Source organism: Papio anubis, chromosome 4 (genome assembly GCF_008728515.1).
Source record: "Papio anubis isolate 15944 chromosome 4, Panubis1.0, whole genome shotgun sequence".
NCBI lineage: Eukaryota > Metazoa > Chordata > Mammalia > Primates > Cercopithecidae > Papio > Papio anubis.
This window is the reverse complement of record NC_044979.1, coordinates 91,467,992-91,478,460: the sequence shown is the minus strand read 5'-3', so window position 1 is coordinate 91,478,460 and position 10,469 is coordinate 91,467,992. Positions and strand designations below refer to the sequence as shown.

The 10,469-nt window shown below is 34.3% G+C and overlaps 1 pseudogene; it reads right to left on the bottom strand.

Moving 5' to 3' along the window:
• Positions 1 to 542: 542 nt before the first annotated feature.
• Positions 543 to 696, bottom strand: LOC116274838 (annotated as a pseudogene).
• Between the last annotated feature and the right edge of the window lie 9,773 nt (positions 697 to 10,469).

Genomic DNA, 10,469 nt, shown 5'->3' with positions numbered 1-10,469 from the left:
ACTTACAATGAGCCACCAAACCTATTCAATTGTATCTTCTAAATGTATTGAACCTTACCTTTTATTTCAATTCTGCTAATACTGCTTTTCTTCAGAATTGTGTAATTTCCTGCCTGCTTTGCAGCCATTTCTTCCATATTGGTCAAGCTCTCCTGTTCTTCTCTAATTTATATTCCATGATTCCAAGGTGATCCTTAAAAAAAAATACAAATTTTAAGTATTAGCCCAAAAGTTATCCATACTTTTTTCAGGACAAAAATGGAAACCTTTAGTATCACAAGTAAGTTTCTTCATAATCTGATCTTGGCTCACTTATCTGTCACTTCCTCAATAGTACCATACATAACTTTTTACATTTATGTAAATTTATCTTGGTATTCATTGCTGTGTTTTGCACATAGTACTCCTGACAGCACCTTCCTGTGTTCCTCCCAAGCCAGCTCTGCCTTGGTTAATCACATTCTACAAGATATAGTTCAAAACTAATACAACATCTGAATAGCCTTCCCTTATGAGCTTACTATTTTTCTTTTTAACCAGGGAAGAACACAAATACAATGTAGTCACAAATTATGTAGCCAAGTTTCCCACTTTTGGGGAAATTGCAGGGATCTGCACACCCAGAGGGCAATAAATAAACCTCACCCTGGGAAAGCTACCTTCATGATCACGTTATCTTCCTTGCTGGACAAGTATGCTCCAACATTTTTGAAGTAAATGCTCTCCTCTACACTCAATAATTCTCTTCATAACTCTTTTATAACACTTGAAGTGGTTGTTTTAGTATCTAAACATTTCTCAATCTTATCTTTTTGCACTTCTTGATTTTGTTACTCTAGTTATGTTTTAAGATCATGGAAAGATAAATCAATTGGTTTATATTTATATTTTTCACTAACATATTTTAGCACGTAATCTTTTTTTTTTAAAGTAATGAAATAAGAGAACTAAATAAACTTGTAATGTTTTTCCCTAAACCTAAGACTCTCACACCGGGGCCTTTGTTAAAATATTTATAAGAATTTTATGTCCTATAATGTAAAGTTTTTAAATTTTTTTTTAGGAAAAGGTTTTGCTCTGCTGTCCAGGCTGGAGTACAGTGACAAGGCCATGGCTCACTGCAGCCTTGACCTCCTGGGTTCAAGTGATCCTTCCACCTCAGCCTCCCAAGGAGCTGGGACTACAGGTGTGCGTCACCTAGCCCAGCTCAAGTGATCTGTCCACCTTGGCCTCCCAAAGTGTTGGGATTACAGGTGTGAGCCACCTTACCTGATATAAATTTGTTAAACAGAAATTGTACATGCCAAATTATTCTTTGTTATATTAAATTACTTATCCTAAAATGTAACCAGGTTTCGAATCTAAATTTTAAACATGTTGATATATAGTTTTAGGGCAGAAGATAATTGAAAAATAAATTGCTGTTTATTGTGGGTTGAGATTTCCCAAGAAGAGAGGTGGCTTAGTTTTTATATGTTAGAAAGGATTATCATACAAACCTATATTATATGCACTACCTTGATATTACGGAATCAAAGTATTTTGAAAATTATTTTTATGGCCAGGCATGGTGGCTCATGCCTGTAATCCCAGCACTTTGGGAGGCCAAGGCAGGTGGATCACCTGAGGGCAGGAGTTCGAGACCAGTCTGATCAACATGGCAAAACCCCGTCTCTACTAAAAATACAAAAAAAATAGGGTCATAGTGGTACCTGCCTGTCATCCCAGCTACTTGGGAAGCTGAGGCAGGAGAATCGCTTGAACCTGGGAAGTGGAGGTTGTGGTAAGCCGAGATCACACCACTGCACTCCAGCCTGGGCAACAAGAGCAAAACTCCATCTCAAAAAAAAAAAAAAAAAGTTATTGATTACCGAATCAGTAGAATATAATTTATAGCTATATAAACAGAAGAAAGCTGTGGACTGACAAGTCGACCATTCATTAGGAAGTTTCTATTCCACAAGAAGGATTAACAGAGGGAAAGATTTAAGAACTTAACACCAGTATAATCTGGAAGCAATAAAATTGCACAAGTAGAAAGAAGAACATAGAAATTTAACAATAAATAGTGAACACACTGTTTTGTGGAGTCTTGTTTAATAAATGCATACATTTACATTATATTTACATTAGTACAGGAAAGTCACAAAGTCATTTATTTCTGTTTTGATGAAAGTACTTATGACACCTCAAACAATCCAGTCCAGAGATAAATGTGGATCCAATTGTTACTAGAAGACTGCTGAGGTATTAGCCTTGATTCTCTTTTGAAGTTCTAGCTGTGTCACGAACACAAAGGTTAAGAGAATGCTTTGGCAATAACTTTGGAAAAAAGCCACAGGTTTAGGGAGAATGTTTATTTCTTGATTTAAATATAGATAAATAACATTTCATCGTTACATACAATATCAAATACTGTTTACAGCTAGGGTGTCAACATTTAAATACGCACAATATTTTGATTAGTATTTGCATGTTATATTTTTAAACTAGAAGTCTTTACATTTAAAATTAGTTTCTTATAGACAGTTAATACCTGAGTCTTGCTTTTTTATCCAGTCTGACAATCAGTACTTTACGTAGAGTATTTAGACCCTTTACATTAAAATAATTTTGATGTGATTAAATTAAAACCTACCACCTTGGTAATTGCTTTTTATTTGGCCCACCCACTCTTGGATTTTTTTTTTCTTCTTTTTTCTTGTTTATATTTAGATTAATATAATACATTTTATGATTCCATTTTATCTCCACTATTGGCTTTTTATTTTTTTATTTTTTATTTTTTTTTTAGAGACAAAGTCACACTCTGTCACTCAGACTGGAGTGTAATGGCATGATCATAGCTCATTGTAGCCTGGGTCAACTGGACTCAAGCAGTCCTCCTGCTTCAGCCTCCTGAGTAGCTAGGACTACAGGTGCACGTCACTATGTCTGGCTAATTTTATTTTATTTTCGATTTTTTTTGTAGTGACCAGATCTCACTATGTTGCCCAGTCTGGTCTCAAACTACTGGCCTCAAGTAATCCTCCTCCCTTGGCATCCCAGAGTGCTGGGATTATAGATGTGAGTAACTGCACCTGGCCTGGCTTATTATTTATACCTCTTTAATATGTGTTTTAATGTTTGCCCTAGAGTTTATAATGCACATCTTTAATTAAGTATAGTCTACCTTCAAATATTAATAATATAACATTGCCTCATGTGTAGTATACAAACTTTGTGACAGTAAGCTCCAAATTTCTCCATCATCTGTGATACTGTCAGACATTTTACTTTTATGTAATCTATAAAATCCCAATACATTGATGCTACTATTTTTGCTTTAGGCAATTACCTTTTAGATTGATTAAAAATAAGCAAAATACGACTTTTATGTTTAGTTTCATTTAAAGTGTTTCAGGAGGTCTTTATTTCTTTATGTAGACACAAGTTTCTGTCTGGTGTCATATTTTTTTTGCCTTAAGTACTTTTTAAAAATGTTCATGGCAGTGTATGTCTGTGGGTAATGAATACTCCAAAAATATATCTATATTCTTCTGTGGTAGAATAAGAGATGTATTTGGTCTTTATCCCTAGTTTCTGTCACAGAGCACCTAAAAAGCTTAGCATTTCCTGAGATAGTGGTATCTTTTGTTATTCATAATGAGCTCCTTTCTATACACCTGAGTGTATGCTAATAAACTTAGGAGGGATGTCAGGGGATGGCTGAAAGGGGTTGGAGGTAAGCTCTGTGGAAACTCTTGAACTAGGAGATGTGATGAGCTTCTGGGTTGCTGAGCTTGTGGAGTGTTGGGAGAAAGGCTCACCCAGAGAGGGCATGGAAGATGTGTACAATCCCTTCTCTCATACCTTGCCCTATGTGTCTCTTCCACATGGCTGTTCCTTAGTTATATCCTTTATAATAAACTGATACACATAAATAAAGTATAATCCTGAGTTTTGTGAACCATTCTAGCAAATTATCAGACTCCAGGAGGGGCTTGAGGAAACCCTGGTTTTTAGTGTCAGAATGGAATTGAATTATAAGATACTCAGCTGGTGTTTGCTGCAGAATTGCTTGGTGTGTGGGGAGAAACCACATACATTTGGTGTCAGAAGTATGTTGTGAGAGAATAGTGCAGAGAAATAGTGTTGTGTTTTCCTGCCTTCATTTTTGAAAGATTTTCTGAGTATAGCATATAGGTACAAATTTTTTTTTTCCTTTCAGTGCCTTAAAGATGTCATTCCCACTGTCCTTTAGCTTGCATAATTTTGATGAGAAGTCTGTTGTAGTTCTTATCTTTTTTTCCCTCTGTAATGAGTCTTTTTCCTTAGGCTGCTTGTAAGATACAGATGGTCACCAACTTAACGATTTGTTGCTAATAGCTTATCAATTCTTTCTTTCTTTCTTATATAGCAGCCACATATTCTTTTTGTGCTCTGCCCCAGGTAATTCAATGCTTGCATCTAGTCTCTTCTTGGAGTTTCCAGTCTTTCCTTATGATTCAGGCTAATTGGTTGCCTTGAGATCTCAGTTTACTGATGGGTTCAAGAAAAGTTATAATTTAAAATTTTTTTTCAGCTTCTATTTGATTTATGGACAAAAGTGATATTCTCTCCATTTTTCTACATTCAAAGCAGAACCCTAAAGTCCAATTAGCAAGATATTTTGAACAGAGAAATTGTGCATTTCACACAGAAAGGAATTTAATGACTTAGCTAAAATTTTATTCATTGAAGAGAACAAATAAATATGTTCTACTTTAAAAGTGTTGATTTTAGAAAATTTCTGTACATTTAATTTTAATGTATTTATTTAAAACTCTATATGCTTTTTAATTATAATTATTTTTATTTTAAGAGCTCTGCAAAAAACATTACTATTTAATAAGGTTTAAAGCAAATATCCAATTTCTAATGTCCATAATTTAATAGATCTGATCACAGAATACACACACACACACACACACAACTGTGAAGTTTTTAAAGAAGTATCTGTAAATGATATACAAATAGTGTCCCTCCATATATATTATGGAGAAAATATGCTTAAAATATAACAATTCTCATACTATAGAACATTCAAACAAAACAAATAAGTACAATGTTGACACAGTTGTGATCAAACAAGCTTTTTGGAAAGCATTCAAAGCAATGCCTATCAATAGCCAAACTAAGTGCATCTGCTCACTAAGTAATATTACTACTAGGAATTTTTGTAAAAAAAAATTCAACAGAACAATAAAACTATGTTTACAAACAAATACACATTCACTGTAATTTTATTTATAGTATTAAAAATTGGAAACAATGTCAATTGTAATAGGCAATGGCAAATTCAGTACTGTTACGCTAATTTCGTGTATTGTTACTTTTATTGTGCATCTAACCTAGACAGCTTAGATTTTCTGAAAAAATAAAAATAGCTTAATTAGGTGTGCTACAGTGGGTTTACAAAGTCCTACACTTAGTAAGTGTAATACTTTATGTTTATGTAAAACATAAAAAGATTGCTATTGGATGATTAATTTGAGTGAGCTACGGCAGGCCTTGGAGGTTGATAGCCAGATGAACTAGCTGTCCTCAAACTGTGACCTATGTATAGGTGTGATAAATGAACATGAAAACAATGTTTTCCTGTGCTGGTGGAAAAGAATTTATAAACATTTTGCATATATTTGCATAATCTACATGTAATCAATTATATTGTTAATATAGAGTTGTTTCCCCTTATCCATGGGAGATATGCCCCAAGACTCCCAGTGGGTCCCTGAAACTGAGGATAATACTGAACCCTAAATATATACTGTGTTTTTTCTTATATATACATGCCTATAATGAAGTTTAATTTATAAATTAGGCACAGTAAGAGATTAACAATAACTAATAATAAAATAGAACTATTATAAGAATATACTGTAAAAAAGTTCTGCAAATGTAGTCTTATTTTTTTCTACCTCTCTCAAAATATCTTATTGTATATAATATTTTCAGACTGGTTGACCGAAGGAACTGTGGAAAGCAAAACCATGAATAAGGAGGGGACTGTTGTAAGGATTATCAAGTAGTGGTCAAGAAGACAGGTAACGAATAAAATATAAAAGGGTGCTATCTCCATGAAAGGGGTACATAATTCAATTAACTGTAATTGAAGGTAATTAGCTGGATTCCATGTGTCGGGTGCAGAATTCCATCTATCTAAATCAGACAATAAAAAGTTGAAAATAAAATTTGCATAAAGGTGCAATTTACCCAAGGAAATATACTGCAGGAATATATTTTAAGGACTGTAAAGCTGCATGGCAGTTAAAAGCATGCCTTTGAGTGTCCCTATTGATATGGTAAGTGTTACCGGCTTGGAAAAGAATCACAGATCTGATCCCACATTCTAGTCCCCCAAATCAGACAGTTTACTTAGATCTGTAGCAGGATCTTGGTTTTGAATCTTTATCTGGAGATCCTGGCACTACTGGAAATAGTAATTTTCACTCTTTAGTTGGATAAATGACTTTGCAAATCCATCAAGTTGTAGAAGTAATATACAGCTAGTAACATAATATATAGGAAGTATTAATACTGTGATAGTTTATGTGATATGTATTTTAAGCCATAATGATAATTTATGTTTCTTATATGTAGCATATGAAATGTTCAAGAGATTACATATTAGAGAATCTCCGATATGTTAGAGAATTTAATTGTTTTGTATTTTTAATTAGAAATGCCTGATTATACTTGTGATTTAAATTTGACATGCATTATGGAATGTAATTAATTAAGTTTAAAAACAGTGCTTGAATGCTTACTGAAGTTGTACATTCAATTTGTTTAATTTTAAAAAGCTGCTTAGGAATTTATAGACTGTTTTAGTTTGTAAGTTGGCCTTATCAGGAATGTGATGTTTGAAAAAATAAAAAATATTAAACTTATATATGTAGGTTAAAATCTCATATATTAAATTATTAGTTAAAAAGTAAAGAGTAATTAAAAGCCAGTGTGCTTATTCTTAATAAAAATTATTTAATTTCTAAATCTGCTAGTAAGAGTTATATGTCAAATTTAGGGGTTTAAGAAAAATTTAGTCTTTTAGTTAACCATAGTAACAAATTTCACATTTAGACAGCTCTAAGTGGTTCATTTTGCATTTCAAAGCCCTCGCTTGGACATTAAAAATTCACCGACATGTTAAGCCCAATGTTAATTATCAACTGAACATTACAACATGACAAATTCATAAGTCACTCTGAAAATCCATTTCATTATTCCATTTGCATTTGACTTAGTGACATTCCTTGCATTTTAAATAAATATTTAATAAAAGTATCATATTTAATATAGAAAATTTGTAAGTAAAAAATGTGTAAGAAAGAAACGTTGTCAGTAATCTGCCAAAAGATGGCCACTACTAATAGTTTAGTATATTAGCTCTCAGTTTTATATATATATTTTAAGCACAAATTAAATTAGTAACCTACCATATATTCTTTGTACACAGTTTTTTAATATGTTGGCTTTTACATTTTAACTTTTTTACCATGGCAATGTGTACAGATTTTACAATGCAAGAAGAGAGAATCGGGGGGCTTGAGTGACTTTTGCCACAGTGTAATGAAGGAAGCGTTGGGTTTGGTATTAGACAGAAAAGAGGTTAAATTTGGTTTCAATGTTTACTAGCAGGGAGGACTAGGACAAGCTTCTTAACATACTCTAGCCTCAATTTCCATACCTGTGAAGTGGTAATGGTAATTACTACTGAATTTGTTTGTTGAGGGAAATGAGGTATCTCTATCTCAAGCAGATAGGGCAGTACCTTTTATTAATAGTTATTTTTATGCTAAGAATTGTAGAGCTCGGTTTCAGTAGAAACTTCTGGTTCAGTCTGTGATCTGAAGTGCTTTTGAGGTGAAGGAATCTCAGACCCATGGAAGGATTCTTTGTTCTCTCAGTTCCACACATGACTAGTTAGAGCTGTTCAATGTGATTGGCAAGCAGAGTTAAGAGTCTGCTATAATAGCTGCACTGAAACTGTACAGACAAATCATGGTAAGAAATTCAAAATCGAGAAACCAGCCAAAGAAAAAAACGCTCAGCACATAAATTTATATAAAAGTATTTGTTCTAATTGCTTTTATGTATAGTCAGAGACAAATCATTTAAAATGACAAAAATTTTTTTTTGGAAAGCTCAGCAGGCATTCGGGGCCCCAGGGAGTCATCGTTAGGAGGGGAAAATACTAACAGGGTGGCCTTCAATTTTCAATAAGAAAATTGGAGGCTTTATTTGTGTGAGTCCAATTAGTGCAGCTAGTCAAATTTTTCAAATTGCAGAATTATAAGACAGTTTTAGGAAAGAAATGTTTTATGCAATTCTAACAACTATGCATATCCCCTTGTGGCTGGAAACAACGGCAACCCTTTTTGTGAATGATTCTTCTCAGAAGAGAGGCATTCACTTTGTGTATGTGACATCTTGTCTGTTTTTTTTTCAAGTGAGCCTCACAAAAAGACCCCCTAGAAATGATCAGGAGACACCAACTTATTCTCCACATAAACATTCTGATTTCTAAGAGTTCACAGCCACCACCTTTGTGCTTTACCTGAGGCTATACTCATTGCCAAACTTCCCTGACAAGCTTTTTGCTCTTACTTATTGTTGTGCTGATATCCGGTGTCAGAGCGTTGTAGATTGTTCTGGAAACACTATGTAATTACATGGGCTTTCTGGTCTCAAAGTTACCTCAACTATTTCATCACTATACTTTTCTAACAAGGGAATGGAAACCCAAGATATAAGACATCAGTGGGAAATTGGCACCATGGATATTGGAGAGCCAGTGGCACTATATTAAACTTCAAAATGAAAGGAGCCTGATGGCAAATTCACTTGCTTCCACTTTCAAAGGTCAACCGGTAACATCCCGAAAACTAGAGTGATTCTTCAAGTGATCTGTAAATACTTCACGTGTTTAGAAATGAGTGTTGTAACCTAATCATTTTGGTGACTATAAATTCTCAGACACCTGCTGTCTTCCCCCTTACACCTGAGGACCTGCACAATGTAGAGACTACAATAGATATATGGCTAAAGTAGGCAATGTGCTACTTCTGCATTTTCGTATTAGTAAACATTTTAACCCAATTTTTCATATATGCAAATTAAAATTATTTAAAGAAAATGCAGTTTCAAATACAAATCTATCTTTTTATTTGAAAACAATATTTGCCCTTACAAAGTCCAGTAAGTTGTTTTCAACCTATTTGTGTTTTATTGATAGAAGGGTCAATTGTTAAAAGAAAAACAGTGAGAATGGCAGTAAAAATTTAAAACAAACTATTTTGTTATATCAAATAAAATTGTTGAGGCTCTTTGATGTCTGCACTTTTGAAATTTCTAAAATCAATGTCTTTTGCACGTTGACATGCAAAGACTCAGAAAAATTAGGGAAAAAATAAAAACACGAAGAATTATTGAAGTGTGCAAGTCATACGATTTTAGTCTTTTAAGCAGATATTGAAGGTGCTTTAAAAATGTTGGATGATTAGTAAATAATACTAAAAATAGATTTTTTTTTTTTTCCTTTTAGGTAAAAATCCTTTTGGAATGCCAGGTACAGTGACTCATGTCTGTAATCCTAGCACTTTGGGAGGCTGAGGCGGGTGGATCACCTGAGGTCAGGAGTTCGAGACTAGCCTGTCCAACATGGTGAAACCCTGTCTTTATTAAAAATACAAAAATTAGCTGGGCGTAGTGGCTGGTGCTTGTAATCCCGGCTACTTGGGAGGCTAAGGCAGGAGAATCGCTTGAACCTGGAAGGTGGAGGTTGCAATGAGCCGAGATTGTGCCCTTGTACTCCAGCCTGTGTAACAAGAGCAAAATTCCATCTGAAAAAAAAATCCTTTTGAAATTAATAGCTTTGTTAGAGCTTTGTTTTCTCAGATCAATAAACATAATTTTCATTTCATTAAAGATATAGAAGTTATTACCATTGTGGTTTCAGCTCCATCAAAGGTAGCTTACCTTGGCCAACTCTATGGTCATGAATTTTGGTGCACTAGACTCAAGTTAATAGTAAAGAAGGAATCCTTTTTATTTTATTTTATTTTTAAATTTAAGAGACAGGGTTTCACTCTCACCCAGGCTGCTATACAGTGGTGCAATAATAGCTCACTGTAACTTTAACTTATAAGGTTGAGTTTAAGGGAGCCTCTGGCCTCAGTCTCGCAAGTAGCTAGGACTATAGGCATGCACCACTGCAGTCAGCTATTTTTTTTTTTTTTTTTTTTTTTTGAGACAAGGTATGGCTCTGTCACCCAGGCTGGAGTGCAGTGGCGCAATCCTGGCTCACTGCAGCTTTGACCTCCTGGGCTCAAACAAACCTCCCATCTAAGCCCGCCGAGGAGGTGGGACTACAGGTGTGTGCCAACACGCCCGGCTAATTTTTTTTTTTTTTTTGGTAGAGATGAGGTTTCGCCATGTTGCCTAGTCTG